Source organism: Pseudophryne corroboree, chromosome 2 (assembly GCF_028390025.1).
Source record: "Pseudophryne corroboree isolate aPseCor3 chromosome 2, aPseCor3.hap2, whole genome shotgun sequence".
NCBI classification, from domain to species: Eukaryota; Metazoa; Chordata; class Amphibia; order Anura; family Myobatrachidae; genus Pseudophryne; species Pseudophryne corroboree.
In genome coordinates, this window is record NC_086445.1 from 620947448 (window position 1) to 620971893 (window position 24446).

General features: G+C 40.9%; 4 pseudogenes; 2 read left to right on the forward strand and 2 right to left on the reverse strand.

Annotated features, from left to right (window-relative positions):
* Positions 1–13903: 13903 nt before the first annotated feature.
* Positions 13904–14021, reverse strand: LOC135053584 (5S ribosomal RNA; annotated as a pseudogene).
* Positions 14022–14171: 150 nt separating this feature from the next.
* Positions 14172–14289, reverse strand: LOC135051840 (5S ribosomal RNA; annotated as a pseudogene).
* Positions 14290–20750: 6461 nt separating this feature from the next.
* LOC135051841 (5S ribosomal RNA) lies at positions 20751–20868 on the forward strand (annotated as a pseudogene).
* A 150-nt stretch (positions 20869–21018) lies between these two features.
* On the forward strand, positions 21019–21136 carry LOC135054334 (5S ribosomal RNA; annotated as a pseudogene).
* The last annotated feature ends 3310 nt before the right edge of the window (positions 21137–24446 follow it).

Consider the following 24446-nt stretch of genomic DNA (forward strand, 5'->3'; position numbering starts at 1 on the left):
ATTAGGAACTTATTAGCTAGTAATTTTACCTTTACATGGCGTACCAAGAGGTTAAAATTTTTAGGAATATATATTATGCATTCTTATGGTTCCTTTTATAAAGAAAATTTCCAGCTCTCTTTAATATTATTGCAGCTGATTTACAAGCTTGGAGGTCACAGATAATTTCTTGGTTTGGCCGTATAGTCACAATAAAGATGAACGTATTGCCTAGACTGTTATATTTGATACAAACAACACCGGTGCTTGTTCCAAAGGAGGCTTTGAGCTGGTTGCAAAGAGACATACTTAAATTTAAATGGCTAGACAAACCAGCTAGACTTAAAACCTCTATTTTAATTAAAAACCCACTCAGTGGGGGTAGAGGGCTGCCAGATATATGAAAATACTATCAAGTGACCCATTTAAGTCAAGCTCTTATTTGGTTCTCACAATCTGTTAATTTACCCTGGATACAAATTGAATTTGCATAAGCAAAAGTCTCTACATTAGCTTCCCTTCTAATTGTTGCCAATTTACATCCAGCACTGAGAATATGCACTCCCACCAAGGGCGTAGCTTCTGGCTACGCCCCTGACTCCCAAAACTAAACTAACTTGCTCTGTGTGCTCTCTTTGTACCCAACGTTACGGCATAACTTCATGTCCATCTCCCATTACATCAATTTGGGATAAACCAGATTTCCCTCCAGGATCCATTTTGAAATCACACTCATGGTTACATTTATCATTACGCCCTAGATTTGTTTTTTATTTTATTGAGGGTAATATATGGTGCTCCCTAGATTGCTTAGTTAATAATTATGGACTACAGCATCCTATGCTTTTTGCATATTTACAACTCCAATCCTATTTAAATCCTCTTCCTAAGGAAAAGGTCTTCCAGCAGTTAAATTCTTTTAAAAAAACTATGTCTATACACATCAACGAGACAGGGTATTATTTCTGTACTTTTTGGTTTATTAGGGTCTGTGGACTGTGAAGGTATTCTTTCTCATGAAAGTAAGTGGGAGACTGATCTGGGACCCCCTCCGCAGGAGGATGCGTGGAGACTTATTAGGCAAAATGTAGCACAATCATCTATTTCCTCTGCAATTAAGGAGACTTTATATAAACTAGTTCTCCCACACATCCTCATCTATGTGCTGGAGGGTTTGTGGCCAAATCGGGGACTTTATACATATATGGTGGAAATGCCCCAACATGAGTATATTTTGGAGTCAAGTTCAGATACTTTCAGGAAATATTTTTAATATTCCAATATCACCAAGCCCCTGGTTCGCGCTATTGAGCTTTACTACTGAGTTTTTTGTTGGAAATGCTAATAAGCGTATCCACCATATTCTTAATGCAGCTAGATGTATAGTGGATAAATGTTGGAAAAACCTTGAACCTCCTCCGTTAAGTATGGTAATGGCAAAAATTTGGTATATTTCTGCTATGGAGAAGATCACCGCAACACTGCACGACAGTTTGTTTAGGTTTGACAATCTGTGAACCTTGGTTCTTGTATAATAACTCTTCTGTTCTTAAAACCTGATGTACTAGAGTATGTATCATGTCCCTGGATATTTCTAAGGAGACTGCCTTATAGGGTTTATATTTTGGAGGCCTTATGGGTTTACTGGTGACCGCAGCTGGTATATGCGAATGATTAATAAAATGCTGGTTGAGATTATAAGAGGTTGGCCAGGTAATCCGGTCTTTCATGGTGGTCCCCCCCTCCCCCCTTTTTTTCTCCCCCTCCGTTTTTTCCATATAGAAAAATATTATTAAATGTTTCAAGGTTAATCAAGATACTAGGCAATCTGATTTGTAGCTTTGGTGGTTCAGTATTCAATTAGAGATGAGTGGGTTCGGTTCCCTGAGAAGAACCGAACCCCTGAACTTCATGCTCTGTGTCCAGCTTGGGTTTTCCCGCCAGACTCAGGAACCAAAACGAGGCAAAATGCCATCATCCTGCTTTTGGATTCTCACGGGCTTTGGATTCCATATGAGGAGCCGTGCTTCACCGCCATTTTCACTCCAGTCCTGGATGTGTCTCCTCAGAGTCTGCGCAGGAAAGTGGCATGGCATGTGGGGTGGTGACATGCTCTTTTGCATCATTCCAGTGGTGCTAACTTGTGCTGCATCACTGTGGGTCTCTAGCTGTTGTGAAACAGTAAATCCCAGCATGCCCTACCACAATTTTTCTATTAGGGATTTCCCAAACTGCTGGACAGCTAAAGAGCCACAGGTTGTCCAGGCCTGTCTTAGAGGCTGATGGTCTCTCTTACCTGCCATAAGTCCAGTGGTGCTGCCATATAAGTCCAGTCTAGTGGTGCTTCCGTATAAGTCCAGTCAAGTGGTGCTGCCATATAAGTCCAGGGGTACTGCCATATAAGTCCAGGGGTACTGCCATATAAGTTTATAAAATGGTTAGTCAGTTCCGCACTAGCTGTGCACTATAAAGCCACACTTAAATATAGACAAATCTGAAAATAACCAATATAAATAGTGCTAATAGACAAATCTTTAAATAGCACTTTAATTATTGGTGGTGCTCCCAAAATACTTTTGTAGATTAACTACACATACATGAAAAAAGAAAAGACAAAATAAATCCTTTTTGGGAGCACTCTTATTTGAAAATAATAACTATCAATCAAAACAGTATACAATGAGATGATGTGATCATGAATAATCTAAAACTTTACATTTATTCTGTTCCCTTAAAATATCGACCTATGCGGTCCAAAGTGATTAGACTCTCTATCTTAATTTCTAAATAAGAGATAGGAGGGTGAAATATGAATTAAAATAGTGAGAGTGAGCAGCATAAAACTGCTCCACCAGTGTTTCTCAAATGGAAATATAGGTGATCATCTTGGTGATATCCACAATGCCTGGTATTCCTAAGTAGTCCCCCTTCAAAGTACTAGCCAGGTCTATCCTATCAGCTTCCGAGATAGAAGATTGGGCTACTTTCAGGATAGTACGACCTTGAATAGTAAGGATGATATATGAAGGAAGAGAGAACCCACTTCTGCTGTCTGTACTCTGCCTGCTACACGTCACTGGATAAATTGGCCCCAGGCTTTTCCAGATGAGAGAGTGTTGGAAAAGAGAGCCATCACCTGTCTTAAAGTGGAAAATATTGAATATCAAAATCTTATTCCACTTTAAATATAAGACAGAAGAAAGAAGGAAACACTTCTGCTTTCTGTTGTGACAGCAAAGTGTACGCTGAAAAGGGCAAGGCCCATGCCAGCACTGCTGTCAGCCAGATGAGAGAGTGATGGAAAGAGGTACAGCTCAAGTAGAGTGTGGGGATAATCAATACTAAGTAGCTTGATTGAATTAATTCATTCAAAAGACATCCCAATTTCATATATAACTGATCACCTCTGAATTTACTAGACGAGTATGCACAAGAACAGTAATAAATAGGCTGATATTTTTGAATGAGGAACCAAATAGGGTTCACACACTTTGATTGAATTGTATATCCTAAGCATTGGTCAATCAGCATACAATGGTGATTCCAATTAAATGTTCAGACAGGAGTAGCAAAATCTGTGGAGATAGACAAGATCATATTCACCTAGAACACATTTGAATAATGGATCATTAATAATAAAAAGACCCTGGTCTCTCACATAGAAATATTAAAATGAAACAATGTTGCAGAAAAAATCCTCAAGCAGTAAATCTGCAGAATCAATTCAAGGATTCATTGGTTAGTATACTAAACCTCTATCAATTCAACAATAAGGTGATCACATATATAAATCATTGATTATGCTCATTAAATAGCACAGTGCTGCAGAAGGTATATTATCAGACATTGTCATACTAATTAGTTCAAAGAATCATTATCTTCTGCTAGCACAAAGATGAAACAATGTTGTAGAAAAAATCCTCAAGCAGTAGGTCTGCAGGATTAATTCAAAGATTCATTGGTTAGTATACTAAACCTATATCAATTCAAAAATAAGGTGACCACATATATAAATCATTGATTATGCTCATTAAATAGCACAGTGCTGCAGAAGGTATATCATCAGACATTGTAACACTTAATTAGTTCAAAGAATCATTATCTTCTGCTAGCGCAGCTATAAATTAGGTCTGTAACAATTCTGACACATTAGTTTACTGATATAGGCAATCGTAGAACAGTACTTTCTACAGAAAGAGAAAGTGCAACATATATATCAAATATAGCAATGCACCTCATTATTTATTTCGTTTTATTTCATTATATGAGGACAGCAGGGAGATATTCTAGACTAAAAAGAGTACTAGATATATGCGTTGATACATTTGAATATTAATCCTGCAGAGGGATATGGATATGTATAAATCCCTATTAGTAGTCCTCAGGTATTGGCGTGCACTATGGGAGGAGGGAGGGGGAGACAGGGCAAATGCAGCCATAGATAAGCATTAAGGTGACAGACAACATATTACCAGTCGCCGCTCCAAACCAATTTGGATGCCGGCGTTCGTCAGTCTCCTCCGCAGCTCCGGCCCGGCCCGCTCCCACTTTCCCTCACACACCTCTCACATGCGCCGTCTCCGCCGAGGTGCTGCGGCCGCCCGAACCAAAGAGGGGGGCGTAGCCGTACGACGTCCCTTGATGACGTCAGTCCCGACGTACGTTTCACCGATGGGCTTGTTCACGGGAGCCTCCCGTGAACAAGCCCATCTGTGATTCATACATCGGGACTGATGTCATCAAGGGACGTCGTACGGCTACGCCCCCCTCTTTGGTTCGGGCGGCCGCAGCACCTCGGCGGAGACGGAGCATGTGAGAGGTGTGTGAGGGAAAGTGGGAGCGGGCCGGAGCTGCGGAGGAGACTGACGAATGCCGGCATCCAAATTTTTCTCACATGATTGCACTACTTTTGCTGGGCATGGCATGTAAACACATGCCTCTATTCACTTTATCAGTTTCTGTCACAGACAGGCTTTCCCGGAGCCTGCAACAGTTTGTGCACGTTGCCTAGCAACGCAACACGTCACTGGTGAGCCGCTCACGTGACTCACCCGGAAGTCCCGGACACAGACGCCGGGAACACCTCTCTCCTGTATTCCACGCTACTTAATAGGTGAGTGTTTCTTTGTTTGGTTTGGTTCTTTTCTTTTTCACAGCACCAGGGTTCACTTACATGAAGAAAAGGCTGCAATGCCTTGAAACATCTTAAGATACCTGTTTCTTGTTTTTGTTTGACACGATGCAATTTTGATGTCACTATGTTTTAAATACATATAACCTTTTTTGCATAAGTCCATGGAGTGCCGCCTCATTTCCTTCGCTGCTAACACCTGAGCCACAGGTGCGGAAGGACATCTCCTCTGTATATATATATATACACAGACTGTACGGACCGGCACTCCCCCTCCACGCTTCACTGCTTAGGTGCCATCTCAGGAGTAGATGAGCAGATAGGACATAAAGCAAGCGGCACTCTAAGTCTGATGGAAAGTCAAATATATTTCACACACATAGTGATCCGACGTTTCGGGGACCAAGCGCCCCTTTGTCAAGGGGAACAACAGTGTACATAATGAAATTCATACCTTTTAAAAAAGAAGAAAACCCGCCAAGTGCTTCCACACCACGCCCGCCCGGCCGCTCGTTGTCCGTTCCCTGTTCCGGCTCTCCTGACTGACGTCATGTTCAATGCGCCCTGCGTGCGCGTCGTTGCCTTGGTTACCAGATGCTGAACACGGCCGGGCTGCGGCGCTAATCGAAAAAAATGTAAACAGTGCATGACAGCATAACTTACAGAGCCAACCACCATTAAAATAGACTGTATCAAAATCAATTGCTGCGACTAGGTGATATTTGGGAGTGTGTGTTATATACACGGTCCCTTAAATAGAATAAAGACAGTGAAAATTGAGCATGGTGAATTTAAATAGATCACCCATATGGCTCGCTGGACTGCTGTCCTCTATGTCACAGACGGATGCGGAATAGATAATTTACACATATTCCCTTGTTACAAGTGTATTAAGACTTCAAACAGTATAAATAAATCTATAAAAAGATTTCTGACAGTACATAAGGGGACTATTGAGCTTATGTATTCACCCCCGGCCAAAACTGTAATAACGGTCACCAAGTATCACCTCTGTCATAGCCAGGCTAGAAAAGCTCCTAAGAGGATTTCCCAGACATGCATGCATTGGTCCACTGATTAATTGGTATAGTTACAGCGGTTATAACCCCTATATTGTAGTTAATTCTACGGTACTACTATTTATTTAAAGATGTTCCAATTCAATCTCTCGTTCAAACCATGGGGATTAGTTGTGTTCAATTCGAAAATCCATTTGGTTTCTAGACGTAAAAGTTTGCCATCCCTGTCTCCCCCTCTGATGTGTTTGGGTACATGATCGATGATCATATGTTTCAAATCATTCATGGTGTGGTTGGCCGCCACAAAATGTCTTGCCACTGGTTGCTCCGACTCTTTTCCTGCCAGTGCTTGCTTGATGGCCGAACGGTGGAGGGCCATCCTCTCCCTCAGGGTCCTTACTGATTTTCCCACATAGTGGAGACCACAAGGGCATTTTATGAGGTAGACTATGTGGGTGGTGGTGCAGGTAAGTACATGGTTAATCTGGTACGTTTTGTCTCGATGAGGGTTGTTGAATTTGGAACCAGTAATCATATTCTCACACGTAGTGCATTTGATGCACTTATAGCATCCAGGCTGTCTGGTCAGGAAAGTTGATGAAGTCTGTTCCTGTTGTTGAAATCCCGTAATGTCCGTGTGGACTATTACGTCCTTAACGTTCCTGCCCCTTGAAAAACACATCATTGGTCGTGTCCCCCTAAAACTTAGTAATGATTGATCAGAAGCGATAATGGGCCACAAGGCTCTGGTCGCTCTCTGTACTACGGGGCTCGTGGTGTTAAATCTGGAGATGAAAGGAATGGCTGGACTTCTTGAACGGTTACTGGGTAGAAGAAGAGATTCTCTGGACAACTGCATCACCTCCTGTTTATGCTTAGCAAGTAATTGGCGGTCATATCCCCGTTCTCTAAATTTCAAAATCATCTTGTCTAGTTCTTCTTCCAGCTTATCTCGATCACTGATCAGGCGAGATACCCTGATCATCTGGGAGCGTGGCAGACCATTTTTGAGGGCTTTGGGGTGGTGGCTGTTGGCTCTCAGCAGGGTATTTCTATCTGTTGGTTTCGTGTATACCCCTGTCTGCAATGTACCCTCCATGATGGAAATCTGTACATCCAGGTAATGAATGGAGCTTGTACTGGTCTGATAGGTGTATTTGACACCCTCCGGTCTGGAATTAGTAATGTGCATCAGATGGTCAAACCTTTCTGTACCCCCTGTCCAAAGAAGGAAGAGGTCATCTATATACCGGGAAAAAAATAAAATATGTTGAAAGACTGACTCTTCTTGAAAAAACACCTTCTCTTCTTCCTCGAACATATAGATGTTTGCAAACGATGGGGAGACATTGCTCCCCATCGCGCACCCCGTCTTTTGGCGATAGAATTTGCCATTAAATAAAAAGAAATTTTTTTCTAGGGTCATGCGGAGGAGGTTCATGAACAGTGGGGTATCTAGTTTGTCCATGCCTTCTTTTTTCAGGAAAGCTTCCATGGCTGTTAAACCTGCCTCATGTGGAATGTTAGTATAAAGACTAACTACATCCACTACACACATGAGGGTTCCATCCGGCACCTGCTGTATCTCCCGCAACCGATTAAGAAAACTGGTAGTGTCTTTTATAAAGTGCTTGTGCTTCAAGATTAACGGTTGCAATATGCTGTCTAGAAAGACTGACACTGGTTGAAAAATGGATTCTCTGGCAGCAATGATGGGTCTGCCTGGTGAGGACAATTGGTTCTTGTGTAGTTTAGGAACCGTGAAAAAAATGGGCACTAGGGGATTTTCCTGAAAAAGTGCTTTGTGCAGTTTTGTAGTTAATTTACCACTATCCTTGGCTGCATCTAAAGTGCTTTTTAGTGCTTTTTGATACTCGGCGGTAGGGTCACGGGCCAATTCTTCATATACGTTGGCATCCGCAAGTTGACTCTGTATTTCCTTCACATAATATTCCAAGTCCAATATTACCACCCCTCCCCCCTTGTCCGCAGGACGGATGACTATGTCCCTGTAATCGCCTAATTGTTTTAATGCAGTTTCCTCCGCTTTAGATAAGTTATGGTGTTTTGGAACAGTGGCTGCTGCCTTGTTGTATTTATGAACAGAGTCATCCAGCAATCTAGTGAAGTCTTTAATTGAGGCGTTAGTGGACATGGGGTCAAAGGTGGATGCAGAACGTTTATTGAGAAAATCTTGATGCTTGCAATCCATACTAGTAGGTGAAGATTCTTTATCTGGTGAATTTTGGAAGTATTCCTGGCGTCTGAGTTTGCGTGCATAATGGTGAAGTTCAATGTTCCACCTAAAATCATCAAATACGCTGGAGGGTACGAATGACAGGCCCTTCTCCAGTACACTCTGTTCTGCCTCTGAGAGTGTTCTCTTGGAGAGATTGTAAATCAGCGTTTTTTGTTTGTTGTGGCACTTTTGGTCCCGCGGCTCAAATCGAAAAAGGGCGAAGAGGCAGGCCACCCGCAGGGGTGGCCAGTGCACGCGGGACCAAAAGTGCCACAACAAACAAAAAACGCTGATTTACAATCTCTCCAAGAGAACACTCTCAGAGGCAGAACAGAGTGTACTGGAGAAGGGCCTGTCATTCGTACCCACCAGCGTATTTGATGATTTTAGGTGGAACATTGAACTTCACCATTATGCACGCAAACTCAGACGCCAGGAATACTTCCAAAATTCACCAGACAAAGAATCTTCACCTACTAGTATGGATTGCAAGCATCAAGATTTTCTCAATAAACGTTCTGCATCCACCTTTGACCCCATGTCCACTAACGCCTCAATTAAAGCCTTCACTAGATTGCTGGATGACTCTGTTCATAAATACAACAAGGCAGCAGCCACTGTTCCAAAACACCATAACTTATCTAAAGCGGAGGAAACTGCATTAAAACAATTAGGCGATTACAGGGACATAGTCATCCGTCCCGCGGACAAGGGGGGAGGGGTGGTAATATTGGACTTGGAATATTATGTGAAGGAAATACAGAGTCAACTTGCGGATGCCAACGTATATGAAGAATTGGCCCGTGACCCTACCGCCGAGTATCAAAAAGCACTAAAAAGCACTTTAGATGCAGCCAAGGATAGTGGTAAATTAAATACAAAACTGCACAAAGCACTTTTTCAGGAAAATCCCCTAGTGCCCATTTTTTTCACGGTTCCTAAACTACACAAGAACCAATTGTCCCCACCAGGCAGACCCATCATTGCTGCCAGAGAATCCATTTTTCAACCAGTGTCAGTCTTTCTAGACAGCATATTGCAACCGTTAATCTTGAAGCACAAGCACTTTATAAAAGACACTACCAGTTTTCTTAATCGGTTGCAGGAGATACAGCAGGTGCCGGATGGAACCCTCATGTGTGTAGTGGATGTAGTTAGTCTTTATACTAACATTCCACATGAGGCAGGTTTAACAGCCATGGAAGCTTTCCTGAAAAAAGAAGGCATGGACAAACTAGATACCCCACTGTTCATGAACCTCCTCCGCATGACCCTAGAAAAAAATTTCTTTTTATTTAATGGCAAATTCTATCGCCAAAAGACGGGGTGCGCGATGGGGAGCAATGTCTCCCCATCGTTTGCAAACATCTATATGTTCGAGGAAGAAGAGAAGGTGTTTTTTCAAGAAGAGTCAGTCTTTCAACATATTTTATTTTTTTCCCGGTATATAGATGACCTCTTCCTTCTTTGGACAGGGGGTACAGAAAGGTTTGACCAGCTGATGCACATTACTAATTCCAGACCGGAGGGTGTCAAAAACACTTATCAGACCAGTACAAGCTCCATTCATTACCTGGATGTACAGATTTCCATCATGGAGGGTACATTGCAGACAGGGGTATACACGAAACCAACAGATAGAAATACCCTGCTGAGAGCCAACAGCCACCACCCCAAAGCCCTCAAAAATGGTCTGCCACGCTCCCAGATGATCAGGGTATCTCGCCTGATCAGTGATCGAGATAAGCTGGAAGAAGAACTAGACAAGATGATTTTGAAATTTAGAGAACGGGGATATGACCGCCAATTACTTGCTAAGCATAAACAGGAGGTGATGCAGTTGTCCAGAGAATCTCTTCTTCTACCCAGTAACCGTTCAAGAAGTCCGGCCATTCCTTTCATCTCCAGATTTAACACCACGAGCCCCGTAGTACAGAGAGCGACCAGAGCCTTGTGGCCCATTATCGCTTCTGATCAATCATTACTAAGTTTTAGGGGGACACAACCAATGATGTGTTTTTCAAGGGGCAGGAACGTTAAGGACGTAATAGTCCACACGGACATTACGGGATTTCAACAACAGGAACAGACTTCATCAACTTTCCTGACCAGACAGCCTGGATGCTATAAGTGCATCAAATGCACTACGTGTGAGAATATGATTACTGGTTCCAAATTCAACAACCCTCATCGAGACAAAACGTACCAGATTAACCATGTACTTACCTGCACCACCACCCACATAGTCTACCTCATAAAATGCCCTTGTGGTCTCCACTATGTGGGAAAATCAGTAAGGACCCTGAGGGAGAGGATGGCCCTCCACCGTTCGGCCATCAAGCAAGCACTGGCAGGAAAAGAGTCGGAGCAACCAGTGGCAAGACATTTTGTGGCGGCCAACCACACCATGAATGATTTGAAACATATGATCATCGATCATGTACCCAAACACATCAGAGGGGGAGACAGGGATGGCAAACTTTTACGTCTAGAAACCAAATGGATTTTCGAATTGAACACAACTAATCCCCATGGTTTGAACGAGAGATTGAATTGGAACATCTTTAAATAAATAGTAGTACCGTAGAATTAACTACAATATAGGGGTTATAACCGCTGTAACTATACCAATTAATCAGTGGACCAATGCATGCATGTCTGAGAAATCCTCTTAGGAGCTTTTCTAGCCTGGCTATGACAGAGGTGATACTTGGTGACCGTTATTACAGTTTTGGCCGGGGGTGAATACATAAGCTCAATAGTCCCCTTATGTACTGTCAGAAATCTTTTTATAGATTTATTTATACTGTTTGAAGTCTTTATACACTTGTAACAAGGGAATATGTGTAAATTTATCTATTCCGCATCAGTCTGTGACATAGAGGACAGCAGTCCAGCGAGCCATATGGGTGATCTATTTAAATTCACCATGCTCAATTTTCACTGTCTTTATTCTATTTAAGGGACCGTGTATATAACACACACTCCCAAATATCACCTAGTCGCAGCAATTGATTTTGATACAGTCTATTTTAATGGTGGTTGGCTCTGTAAGTTATGCTGTCATGCACTGTTTACATTTTTTTCGATTAGCGCCGCAGCCCGGCCGTGTTCAGCATCTGGTAACCAAGGCAACAACGCGCACGCAGGGCGCATTGAACATGACGTCAGTCAGGAGAGCCGGAACAGGGAACGGACAACGAGCGGCCGGGCGGGCGTGGTGTGGAAGCACTTGGCTGGTTTTCTTCTTCTTTAAAAGGTATGAATTTCATTATGTACACTGTTGTTCACCTTGACAAAGGGGCGCTTGGTCCCCGAAACGTCGGATCACTATGTGTGTGAAATATATTTGACTTTCCATCAGACTTAGAGTGCCGCTTGCTTTATGTCCTATCTATCTATCTATATATATATATATATATATATATATATATAAATAACATACAAAGAATAATCAGGTGTGCTCAGTATAACACAGCAAACAACAGTCTTTCCAATTTAAGACTTAACAGCCACTACTCCTATATCAAATAGGAGCCATTATAGAAAGATTTAACGAACGAGGATATCCAGGAGATTATTCTCTTTGTTCTTTAATAAACATCATATGAGCAAGCATGAATGTAAACAAATACTTATCAATATTGAAGCTCAACATGACCTGGGGAATAATTTCCTGACCAGGGGTGCCTCCCAACAGCCGTTTTGGGCAACGCTGTCATCAGGGGAGAATATATAAAGAGAGCAGCATTTTAAAAAAAAAACGAAATTTTTATAAATCACCCAAAAAATTTGAATATACATTTAAGGTGCATAACAGCAACAAGCTGGAGGCTGGTCACGTACATATAAGCAGCAGAAGCTTTGAATCAGAGTTCTTATCCATAGTGTCAGGATATAGTCAAAATCCCAGTCATCCTGCTTCATGTTTACAGCTCAACAGCTGTTTTAGTATATGGCAGACTCCTTAGTTATATGCAGGATGGATGCACCTGTGTTTTAAATGAAAAACACCTGTGGCTGCGGCTACTGATACCGGAAGTGACATGGCATTACCATAGGCACAAAGAAGATGGGACTTGGTATTATGCAGCAGGCAGAAATGATGCAACGGCATCATAGTAACCAGCTATAATAATCAGCTGGCTCCCAAGACTGGAAGGGACATTACTATAGCTACATAGGTGCCGGGACTTGGTATTGTATAGCAGGCGGAAATGACACAACAGTGTCATAGTAACCAGTCAAAACATTATTACACAACATGCAGTAATGACGCAAGTGTCATAGTAACTGGCAAAATATTAGTAAACCATACAAAAATGACTTAGCGTGTCATAGTAACCAACAAAATAGTTTACACTGGTCACACCAAAAATGGATGTGGCATTACAGTAAACAAAAAATGGTAGTCTCATCAATACCTGCAAAACCATAAGTTTAATCACACCAAAGAAATTGGTGTTCAGAAATCTCAAATGCACATGCAGTGTATAGCATGGCAACAGGCAGAGGCAAAACTGTAGTCCTGGTAACACACCAAAAGCAAACCTAGAGAACATATTATTCTCAGCTCACAGTAAAAAGAAGTCATAAAACCATTAGTGTAACAGGATCTTACTGCAATTGGTCTATGAACATTAAGGGAACCAACAGACAAAAACACGAAAAACACATATTTAACTAATAAGGAAATACATAATAATATATAAAGATTTTTAATAAAACACCACCACTAGGTTGCAAACCTCTTCTAAATGAAGCAATTAAGGGACTGTCCCTCATTCAATCTGTATGGAGCCACGGTATTTAGTTGGTGAATCCAAACACATTCTCCTTGAAACAGCAATTTGTTGTGGTCACCACCCTGCCTTAAAGGTGGAATATAATCAATAGGCATGTAGCGAAAGTCACGGAATTTGTGATGACATGAAACAAAATGCTTGGCTAGAGTCCAATTTCAACATGGAAGAGCATTGTAGCACAATATGCTTTTTGAAAAGCTGTATTGTCTTTCCCAAATAGAACTTTTTGCATGGGCATATGATGATGTAAACCACAAAGTGCCTATCACAGTCCAAACTGTGTTGAATGTCATGTTATCCCTTTAACAGGGTCTATGAATTTATTACAATTGAAAAGAAGAGAAAAGACAAAAAACCCTTGTTTGGGAGCACTCGTTTGTAATGATTTGTATAAATAAAATGAATGGTATGTGTGATAAAACTTAACCTTTAATTGTTTCTTAAATAAAAAGAGATTAATGTGGAATGATTATGAGACTCGTGTCTGATGTTTGCAAAGAAACTTGTTTAACCTTTTTAGCAAATGAGGTACAAGTTATTGAGAAAAGGTGAAAATATCAGAAGCAATGTGTTTGGTAAGTATCCTTGTGTTCTGATGAAGTAAATATATCCAGAACAATCACTGTGCATGCCTTGAAATAAAGGTATCAATAGAAACATAGTATGGTAGCAAGATTGAATGAACTGAATTTTTTAAAGATAGATAGAAAGATGGAATTATAGAGAAAGGGGCCCACTGCACCTGGTATTCTCAGGAGGTTTCCCATCCTGATACTGACCAGGCCATACCTGCTTAGCTTCCGAGATCGGACAAGATCGGGCGCATTCAGGGTAGTATGGCCGTGGGCCTATTGTGAGAGATGTGGGGGGAGAAAATTGAAAGGGAAAAAGTTCACTCCTAATGTCCGTACTGTGCATAAGACAACCATGTGTAGTCCGGGAGTGTTTTTCCAAAAGCAGGAAATAGGGAATAGAAAGCGTTGGAGAATTAAAAAAGGGGCCCACCGCACCTGGTATTCTCAGGAGGTTCTCCTTCCTAGTACTGACCAGGCCATGCCTGCTTAGCTTCCGAGATTGGACAAGATCGGGCGTATTCAGGGTAGTATGGCCGTGGGCCAGTATGGAGAAAATATATATGGAAGAGAAGAGTACACCGCTTACTGTACTTAACACTCAACCAGGGCCACTGATCAAATGGTAACTCCGGACAAGGTGTGTCAAGATGGTTCTGAGTGTCTGGATTTGGTAAAAATATGGTGTGGTAGGTAAAGTATGGTAGATAGTGAAGCAGATGTGAATTATTCTATGATTAGAGCCAGAAATGCTAATAAGGAGCTCAATGCTATTTCACAACTGGTACTCTTCACCTTATATTCAGAGTGGGAACAGTTGATACCAAGTGTCAATTATTCATTAATGAATACCAGGGAAAGCAAAAATTATAATATAAATGCTACCATAGATACATATATATGTGTTGAAATCATAAATTGCTACCTTAAATACATACATAGGTTGAAATCATAAATTGCTACCTTAAATACATACATAGGTTGAGATAGCAACAGATAAAAATATATATATATGTTTACCATGAATACACTTGTGTGTATAAATTACGGTTAGATATCTGTAGCTAATAGAACAACCTTGAGGGCATGGGCGGGTATTTAGAACATGATTGTACAGATTGTTATATGCAAATAGAACATTGTTCAAAATCACTGTTCAAAGCAGAGAGTGTAGTGATAGATTTAGTATCTATTGTCACTACTATTGTATTTCTGGACAAAATAGCAGTAAGCAGATGGTATTAAGTAGTGGACTTAAATGGCATTGAGCACTAGTGATTCCTGCTGCATATTTAAACCCTGGCGATCTAGTGTCAATTAAGCCAGTATACAGTAGGTATTTAAGCAGCGGACTTAAACGTCAAATATTGACTCCTGCTGTGCATTTAAACCATGGTGATCTAGTGTCAGTTTACCGCAGCCGCAAGGTGTGCGGCGAGTGTTGTCCAGGTCCCCTCTGTTCGTGATCCCGCTGCAGTGATGACCGCGGCCGCCCGCTTCCGGAATGGGCGTAGCCGTGGTGACGTCGCTACGGACGTTCTCTCCTCGACGTACGTTTCACCTGTTAGGGCTTGGTCACGAGAGCCTCTCACTCTCGCTCTCTTGTGGCCAGTACTTAAGGATTAGAATGACCAATGAGTTTGTTACTTAGAATTGACTGACTGCATGTTGGACCTATCAGGTCCCGAGTGGGATACCCTGTGGAATCCATTTTGGAAAAGGGAAAAGGGAAGGGAAAGGGAACGGGATGAGGGATAAACTAAAGTGATGAGAGTGTGAATGAAAGACTGTGTGAATTCTGGAATGAAAAAATGAATGAATATTGAAGGAATTGAAAAATGGGAAAAGGTGAAGTGAATTTGAATACATGTAGTAATGATAGTATTGGAAATGATGATGATGTTGAGAATATAATGAGAGTGAAAGGGTAAATAAAATGAAGTTGAAAATTGATAGAGAAATAACAATGAATTGATTTGAGTGCTGTGTATGATTGAGGTCTATCAAGAGGGTGAAAAATGAGGAAATGGATTTAAGATGGGATTTGAAATTGAATGGAGAGAAATGAATGGGAGTGAGTGAGGGAGTGCTGCACAGAAGTGAAAGAGAGTTAAGAGAATTGGAATTGGGCTGGTGGTGAAAAGGGTTGTGGCTTGAGTGTGAAAATGTGAGTGTGTAAATGTGTGAAGAATGTGGGTGCGAAGGGGGGGGAAAGGGGGGGGGGGGAAAGGTGTGACAAGGGGAAGGAGTGGAGGATGACATGAGGAAAATGGGTGAGTGGATGGGAATATCAGTGGGTATTAGTGTAGGATATTGACTGCAAGGAGAGTGTTATGTGTGAAGGAGAAATATGGGTGAAAGTGACAGGGTCATGGGGAGAATGTGGCAGGTGAAATGAAATGTTAGGATTAAGTGCTGTGGAAAGGATGGAATGGGTTGTGTGAATGCTGAGATGGAAAAGAAGGAGAGAGGAAAGGTGAAGAGAGAAACAAGAAATGAAAACAGGGGGGGAGAAGAAAAAGAATGGGGGGGGAGGGAAAAGAGGGGAGGGGAGAAAAGAGGGGGGGGGTGTTGGATATGTGATTACGAAAGCAGAGGGGAATATTGGAGAAGAAAAGAAAAAGAGGGCAGAGGGAGAAAAAGAAAAAGGAGGATGAAAGGGAAGAAAAGAATGTAGGGAAGAAGAGAGGGAAGAGGGAGAGGAGAGAAGAGAGAGAAAGGACAGAAGAAGAAAGGTGAAGACTTGAGGTGATAGTGAGGAGGAGGAAGAGGATGGACAGGAGTGGGATAGGAGGGAAGCAGGATGGATAGGTATTGGAATTATGTGGGTAAAAAGATGCTGTAATTGATGTATTCATTTAAACCTTTAGGAATTAGAGTGTCCAGCTTGAAGATCCATTCGGATTCCTTTTTCTGGAGTGCCATATTGTAATCTCCACCTCTTAGTCCCATTTTTACATGTTTCAAACCTGAGAAATGAAGATCTTCTGTTCGACTGTCGTGGAAACGTAAGAAATGTCTGGCAACTGTGGTGAGCTTCTTGAATTGGGCTAGGTCTGATTTAGCGTTTCTCACCGTACTGATGTGTTCAAGTGCCCTGACTTTGAACATACGAGATGTCATGCCCACGTATCTTAAATTACAGGTACAAGAGATGCAGTAGATCACATTCTCTGTCCTACAGTTGAAGAAATCATGCACTGTAATCTGTTGGTTGAATCTATCCATGATCGTTGTAAGGTTAGAGATATGTGGGCATAATTTGCATTTACCGCAAGGGTAACTGCCTTTGAGAGGTCTCGGTTTTGAGGGCTGTGAGAAATAACTTCGTACCAATTTATCTTTTAAATTTGGTGCCCTCCTCCAACTCATATTGATATTCTGACCAATATGGTCCGAGATGTCCTCATCCATTTTCAAGACGTGCCAATGAGTTTGCAAGATTTTTCTTGCATCATTCCAATTCTTACAGAAGTCACCGATAAAACGTAGGGTGTTCTTATCTTCCTTAATTTTTGTGGTAGGGAAGACCAGAGATTCCCGTTCTATTTTTTGCACTTCGGATTTGGCCCTTTTGATAAGTCTGTTGCTGTATCCTCTTTCTTTCAATCTTACAGCCAAATCAATGCTTTTGGTTTGAAAGGTGGAATTTTCAGTACAATTCCTTTTTAATCACTAATCAGATCAATATGAAATTTACATACACCAGCAGCAAATCTTCTATTCCATTCCTTGATCTCAGGATATACCGAGATGAGACCAACACAGTAGCCACTGAAATTTTCAGGAAGGAGACCTCAACCAACAGCTTACTTCATTCAACTAGTAGCCATCTTCCATCAACCATTAAAAATATCCCCAAAGGAGAATTCCTTAGATTAAAAATGAATTGTACTGAAAATTCCACCTTTCAAACCAAAAGCATTGATTTGGCTGTAAGATTGAAAGAAAGAGGATACAGCAACAGACTTATCAAAAGGGCCAAATCCGAAGTGCAAAAAATAGAATGGGAATCTCTGGTCTTCCCTACCACAAAAATTAAGGAAGATAAGAACACCCTACGTTTTATCGGTGACTTCTGTAAGAATTGGAAAGATGCAAGAAAAATCTTGCAAACTCATTGGCACGTCTTGAAAATGGATGAGGACATCTCGGACCATATTGGTCAGAATATCAATATGAGTTGGAGGAGGGCACCAAATTTAAAAGATAAATTGGTACGAAGTTATTTCTCACAGCCCTCAAAACCGAGACCTCTCAAAGGCAGTTACCCTTGCGGTAAATGCAAATTATGCCCACATATCTCTAACCTTACAACGATCATGGATAGATTCAACCAACAGATTACAGTGCATGATTTCTTCAACTGTAGGACAGAGAATGTGATCTACTGCTTCTCTTGTACCTGTAATTTAAGATACGTGGGCATGACATCTCGTATGTTCAAAGTCAGGGCACTTGAACACATCAGTACGGTGAGAAACGCTAAATCAGACCTAGCCCAATTCAAGAAGCTCACCACAGTTGCCAGACATTTCTTACGTTTCCACGACAGTCGAACAGAAGATCTTCATTTCTCAGGTTTGGAACATGTAAAAATGGGACTAAGAGGTGGAGATTACAATATGGCACTCCAGAAAAAGGAATCTGAATGGATCTTCAAGCTGGACACTCTAATTCCTAAAGGTTTAAATGAATACATCAATTACAGCATCTTTTTACCCACATAATTCCAATACCTATCCATCCTGCTTCCCTCCTATCCCACTCCTGTCCATCCTCTTCCTCCTCCTCACTATCACCTCAAGTCTTCACCTTTCTTCTTCTGTCCTTTCTCTCTCTTCTCTCCTCTCCCTCTTCCCTCTCTTCTTCCCTACATTCTTTTCTTCCCTTTCATCCTCCTTTTTCTTTTTCTCCCTCTGCCCTCTTTTTCTTTTCTTCTCCAATATTCCCCTCTGCTTTCGTAATCACATATCCAACACCCCCCCCCTCTTTTCTCCCCTCCCCTCTTTTCCCTCCCCCCCATTCTTTTTCTTCTCCCCCCCTGTTTTCATTTCTTGTTTCTCTCTTCACCTTTCCTCTCTCCTTCTTTTCCATCTCAGCATTCACACAACCCATTCCATCCTTTCCACAGCACTTAATCCTAACATTTCATTTCACCTGCCACATTCTCCCCATGACCCTGTCACTTTCACCCATATTTCTCCTTCACGCATAACACTCTCCTTGCAGTCAATATCCTACACTAATACCCACTGATATTCCCATCCACTCACCCATTTTCCTCATGTCATCCTCCACTCCTTCCCCTTGTCACACCTTCCCCCCCCTTTCCCCCCCTCCTTCGCACCCACATTCTTCACACATTTACACACTCACATTTTCACACTCAAGCCACAACCCTTTTCACCACCAGCCCAATTCCAATTCTCTTAACTCTCTTTCACTTCTGTGCAGCACTCCCTCACTCACTCCCATTCATTTCTCTCCATTCAATTTCAAATCCCATCTTAAATCCATTTCCTCATTTTTCACCCTCTTGATAGACCTCAATCATACACAGCACTCAAATCAATTCATTGTTATTTCTCTATCAATTTTCAACTTCATTTTATTTACCCTTTCACTCTCATTATATTCTCAACATCATCATCATTTCCAATACTATCATTACTACATGTATTCAAATTCACTTCACCTTTTCCCATTTTTCAATTCCTTCAATATTCATTCATTTTTTCATTCCAGAATTCACACAGTCTTTCATTCACACTCTCATCACTTTAGTTTATCCCTCATCCCGTTCCCTTTCCCTTCCCTTTTCCTTTTTCCAAAATGGATTCCACAGGGTATCCCACTCGGGACCTGATAGGTCCAACAAGCAGTCAGTCAATTCTAAGTAACAAACTCATTGGTCATTCTAATCCTTAAGTACTGGCCACAAGAGAGCGAGAGTGAGAGGCTCTCGTGACCAAGCCCTAACAGGTGAAACGTACGTCGAGGAGAGAACGTCCGTAGCGACGTCATCGCGGCTACGCCCATTCCGGAAGCGGGCGGCCGCGGTCATCACTGCAGCGGGATCACGAACAGAGGGGACCTGGACGACACTCGCCGCACACCTTGCGGCTGCGGTAAACTGACACTAGATCACCATGGTTTAAATGCACAGCAGGAGTCAATATTTGACGTTTAAGTCCGCTGCTTAAATACCTACTGTATACTGGCTTAATTGACACTAGATCACCAGGGTTTAAATATGCAGCAGGAATCACTAGTGCTCAATGCCTTTTAAGTCCACTACTTAATACCATCTGCTTACTGCTATTTTGTCCAGAAATACAATAGTAGTGACAATAGATACTAAATCTATCACTACACTCTCTGCTTTGAACAGTGATTTTGAACAATGTTCTATTTGCATATAACAATCTGTACAATCATGTTCTAAATACCCGCCCATGCCCTCAAGGTTGTTCTATTAGCTACAGATATCTAACCGTAATTTATACACACAAGTGTATTCATGGTAAACATATATATATTTTTATCTGTTGCTATCTCAACCTATGTATGTATTTAAGGTAGCAATTTATGATTTCAACCTATGTATGTATTTAAGGTAGCAATTTATGATTTCAACACATATATATGTATCTATGGTAGCATTTATATTATAATTTTTGCTTTCCCTGGTATTCATTAATGAATAATTGACACTTGGTATCAACTGTTCCCACTCTGAATATAAGGTGAAGAGTACCAGTTGTGAAATAGCATTGAGATCCTTATTAGCATTTCTGGCTCTAATCATAGAATAATTCACATCTGCTTCACTATCTACCATACTTTACCTACCACACCATATTTTTACCAAATCCAGACACTCAGAACCATCTTGACACACCTTGTCCGGAGTTACCATTTGAGACCATCAGTGGCCCTGGTTGAGTGTTAAGTACAGTAAGCGGTGTACTCTTCTCTTCCATATATATTTTCTCCATACTGGCCCACGGCCATACTACCCTGAATACGCCCGATCTTGTCCAATCTCGGAAGCTAAGCAGGCATGGCCTGGTCAGTACTAGGAAGGAGAACCTCCTGAGAATACCAGGTGCGGTGGGCCCCTTTTTTAATTCTCCAACGCTTTCTATTCCCTATTTCCTGCTTTTGGAAAAACACTCCCGGACTACACATGGTTGTCTTATGCACAGTACGGACATTAGGAGTGAACTTTTTCCCTTTCAATTTTCTCCCCCCACATCTCTCACAATAGGCCCATGGCCATACTACCCTGAATGCGCCCGATCTTGTCCGATCTCGGAAGCTAAGCAGGTATGGCCTGGTCAGTATCAGGATGGGAAACCTCCTGAGAATACCAGGTGCAGTGGGCCCCTTTCTCTATAATTCCATCTTTCTATCTATCTTTAAAAAATTCAGTTCATTCAATCTTGCTACCATACTATGTTTCTATTGATACCTTTATTTCAAGGCATGCACAGTGATTGTTCTGGATATATTTACTTCATCAGAACACAAGGATACTTACCAAACACATTGCTTCTGATATTTTCACCTTTTCTCAATAACTTGTACCTCATTTGCTAAAAAGGTTAAACAAGTTTCTTTGCAAACATCAGACACGAGTCTCATAATCATTCCACATTAATCTCTTTTTATTTAAGAAACAATTAAAGGTTAAGTTTTATCACACATACCATTCATTTTATTTATACAAATCATTACAAACGAGTGCTCCCAAACAAGGGTTTTTTGTCTTTTCTCTTCTTTTCAATTGTAGTCCAATCTACAAAATTCCTGGGAGCACCGCCAATCAATAGCAGTTTAAAACTTTTTCCTAACTGCACAGACATTGGTTTCTTTATGTTTATGTTATCTCTATATTCAGTTTAGATTGTTAAGACTAGTGCGGTTCCATATTGAATTTATTTGCATACAATTCTATGAATTTATTCCCTAAGCGCAGGAACTGGCAATTTATGCACCCATGGCACTTGAAGACTCCATTCCTTGACCGAAGCCAAGTACTGCTTTTAATTGATCCAATATCTGATTTGGCCACAATGTCTTTGAAGTTCTGACTCTGTTTGTAACTAAACAGAAGTGTATTCTGGCAGAAACGCCCAATAGATCATCCGATTGCAAAATATGCCAGTGCTTCAGACTGGTATTGGAAATAGTGATTGGTAGTTCATGAATGATCTGTTTATAATGGACTAATGTTATAACTGAACTAGTTCATTTAGATTACAGCTCTGGCAAAGATGACTTCATCAGGAATAAAGCAAGTGGGGGGTGTTACACAGTCAGACAGAGCCAAGCCACTCAATTACAGTTACTCACTGCCTCACTCTCACTGGCTTTTTAGTTCCTGAATCTGATTCTGTAAAAGGTAAGCTGAAAATACAACCCAGCCTAGCAAATACATATCTAATAAAAAATAGCACATGCACTGTCTAGCCCAAGCCTATGAGTGAGAGTGAAATGTGTATGTTCATGCTACTTACCTATATTGTAATAAAATTACTGTCCTATTAGTCCAGATGTCCAGACACTTTCTGCTGACTCTGGTGCTGGGTTCTGAACATGTCTGCTGTGCTAAACATTCTACTACGTTTTCTTTGTAGGTGCTAAAGCAGCTGCACTACTTATCAGCTCTCTCATATATTCATCATAAATCAGTACCTCTAATCCACCACAGGTGGTGCTGCTCTGCTTAGACATTGCGAGGACTCTAAGAGCTAATTGAATTAGATGTCATGATGACTCAAAAATTCTCCTTGCATACAGTTCATTAGCTCATTTAGTTCAATGGGATATTTAGTTCATAGTCACATGGTACATTCCCCATTAGCTCTCTCATACATTCTTCATGAGTCAGTACCTCTAAACTACCATGTGTGGCACTGTTGTGCTCAGGCATATGCATCACGTTGTATTATATTGTCATGAGTCAGTCTCCTAGTACTGTATGTTAGTTCACAAGACACACTCCCAATCAGCTAAAGAAACAGTGCTGAGTGCTGCATGCTATATACTATAATTATTATTACTTCACAAAATGTAGGTGGAGATGTATCAAACCTTCAAGAGAGATAAAGTAGAAAAGTTGCCCTTAGCAACCAATCAACTTCTGTCATTTTATAGACTGTGCTAGACAAATGACAAAAGCTGAGTAGTTGCTTTGCAACTTCTCCACTTTATCTCTCCCTAAGGTTTCATAGATTGTTGCAAAGGTTGCAAAACCCTGAATTTGGGTATTACTCACTTGCATGTTATTGAAGCAAAAATTAATAACAAAAATGTAATTAAAATTGCAGATTTAAACATGTCACTACTAGTTTGTTGTTTAAGTGATTGCTTTTTAAAATATTATAAGTGTAGAAATATTAAACATATCTCATCATTTAAACAAGACTATTGCCTGGATGTAATGATGCCCAAGTTTGTCAGCCATGCAGGATGTCGACTGAACTTAGACATTTTTTAAAGGAGTAATCTCCATGCCTTGTAAATGATTGCCACTTTAAGTCAGAGTTCGGCCGGCCTCCTGCACATCGGGCATCATTACATCTGGCCTTATTCATCCAATGAGTTAGTAGTAGAAATGCCAACTGTATGTGTAATAGTCTAGTTCTATATTTCCAATCACGTCTCTCAGCAGTGTTTCACAGTCAGTGAAATAATTAACTAAATGAACCACACAAACTAATCTTTTGACCTAATCTTTTGAGTGAACTAGATCTTAATGAATTAGTCACCAAAATTAACTAGATTTTCCATCACTAATTGCAAATGTGGCTTGAAGCAATCGAATATGTAGAGTTGAAAGAACTCCATTGCTTATAAAGATACATACATCCAGATAGTTAATCATGGTCTCACTAAAAGAAAAGGTGAACCTAATGGTGGCGTTAAGTGAATTGAGGACATCAATGAACTCAGTCAGGCAGTCGGCACCTCCAGTCCACATCAATATAACAAACATAAAATGTATGAATTTGGAAAAGACTGAATGAGACATAATGTTTGTTTCTTATACATGCTCATGAAAAGGTTGACATATGATAAGGCCATATTATACCCCATCACAGTCCCTCTAAGTTGCAAAAAGAAAACATTTTAAAATAGAAAATAATTCTTATGTAACACAATCTCATCATAAGTAATAAAAAATGTAATGACAGGTCCCTTACATCACCAGCTTCTATACCAATATTATGCATAATGATTGGTTGGACTCAGTCAGGGTGCTTGTCACCTCCAGACTAAGTATGCTCATGTCTGCCATACACCAAAACAGCTTTTGAGATGTACACATGAAGCAAGATGGCTGGCATTTTGACTATACCCTGACACTATGGATAAGTACTCTAATTTATGGCTATTGCTGCTAATATGTATGTGACCAGTCTCCATTTTGTTGCTGTTATGACTTTAAATGTATTTTGGAATGTTTTTATGATTTACAAAATCTTATATATATATATATATATATATATATATATATAGGCAGAGGGAGAATACTGCGCCACTTGTGACACTAACAACAAGCACCAGAAAGATGTGTAATGATACTCCCAAAAATACAGGGTGTCTGCTGACCCCCAAGTAAACAGGGATGGTAATTCCCTGAAATTGTAAGTTAGCAACAAAGAGGGATGGGGGGGGGTATAGCAACCA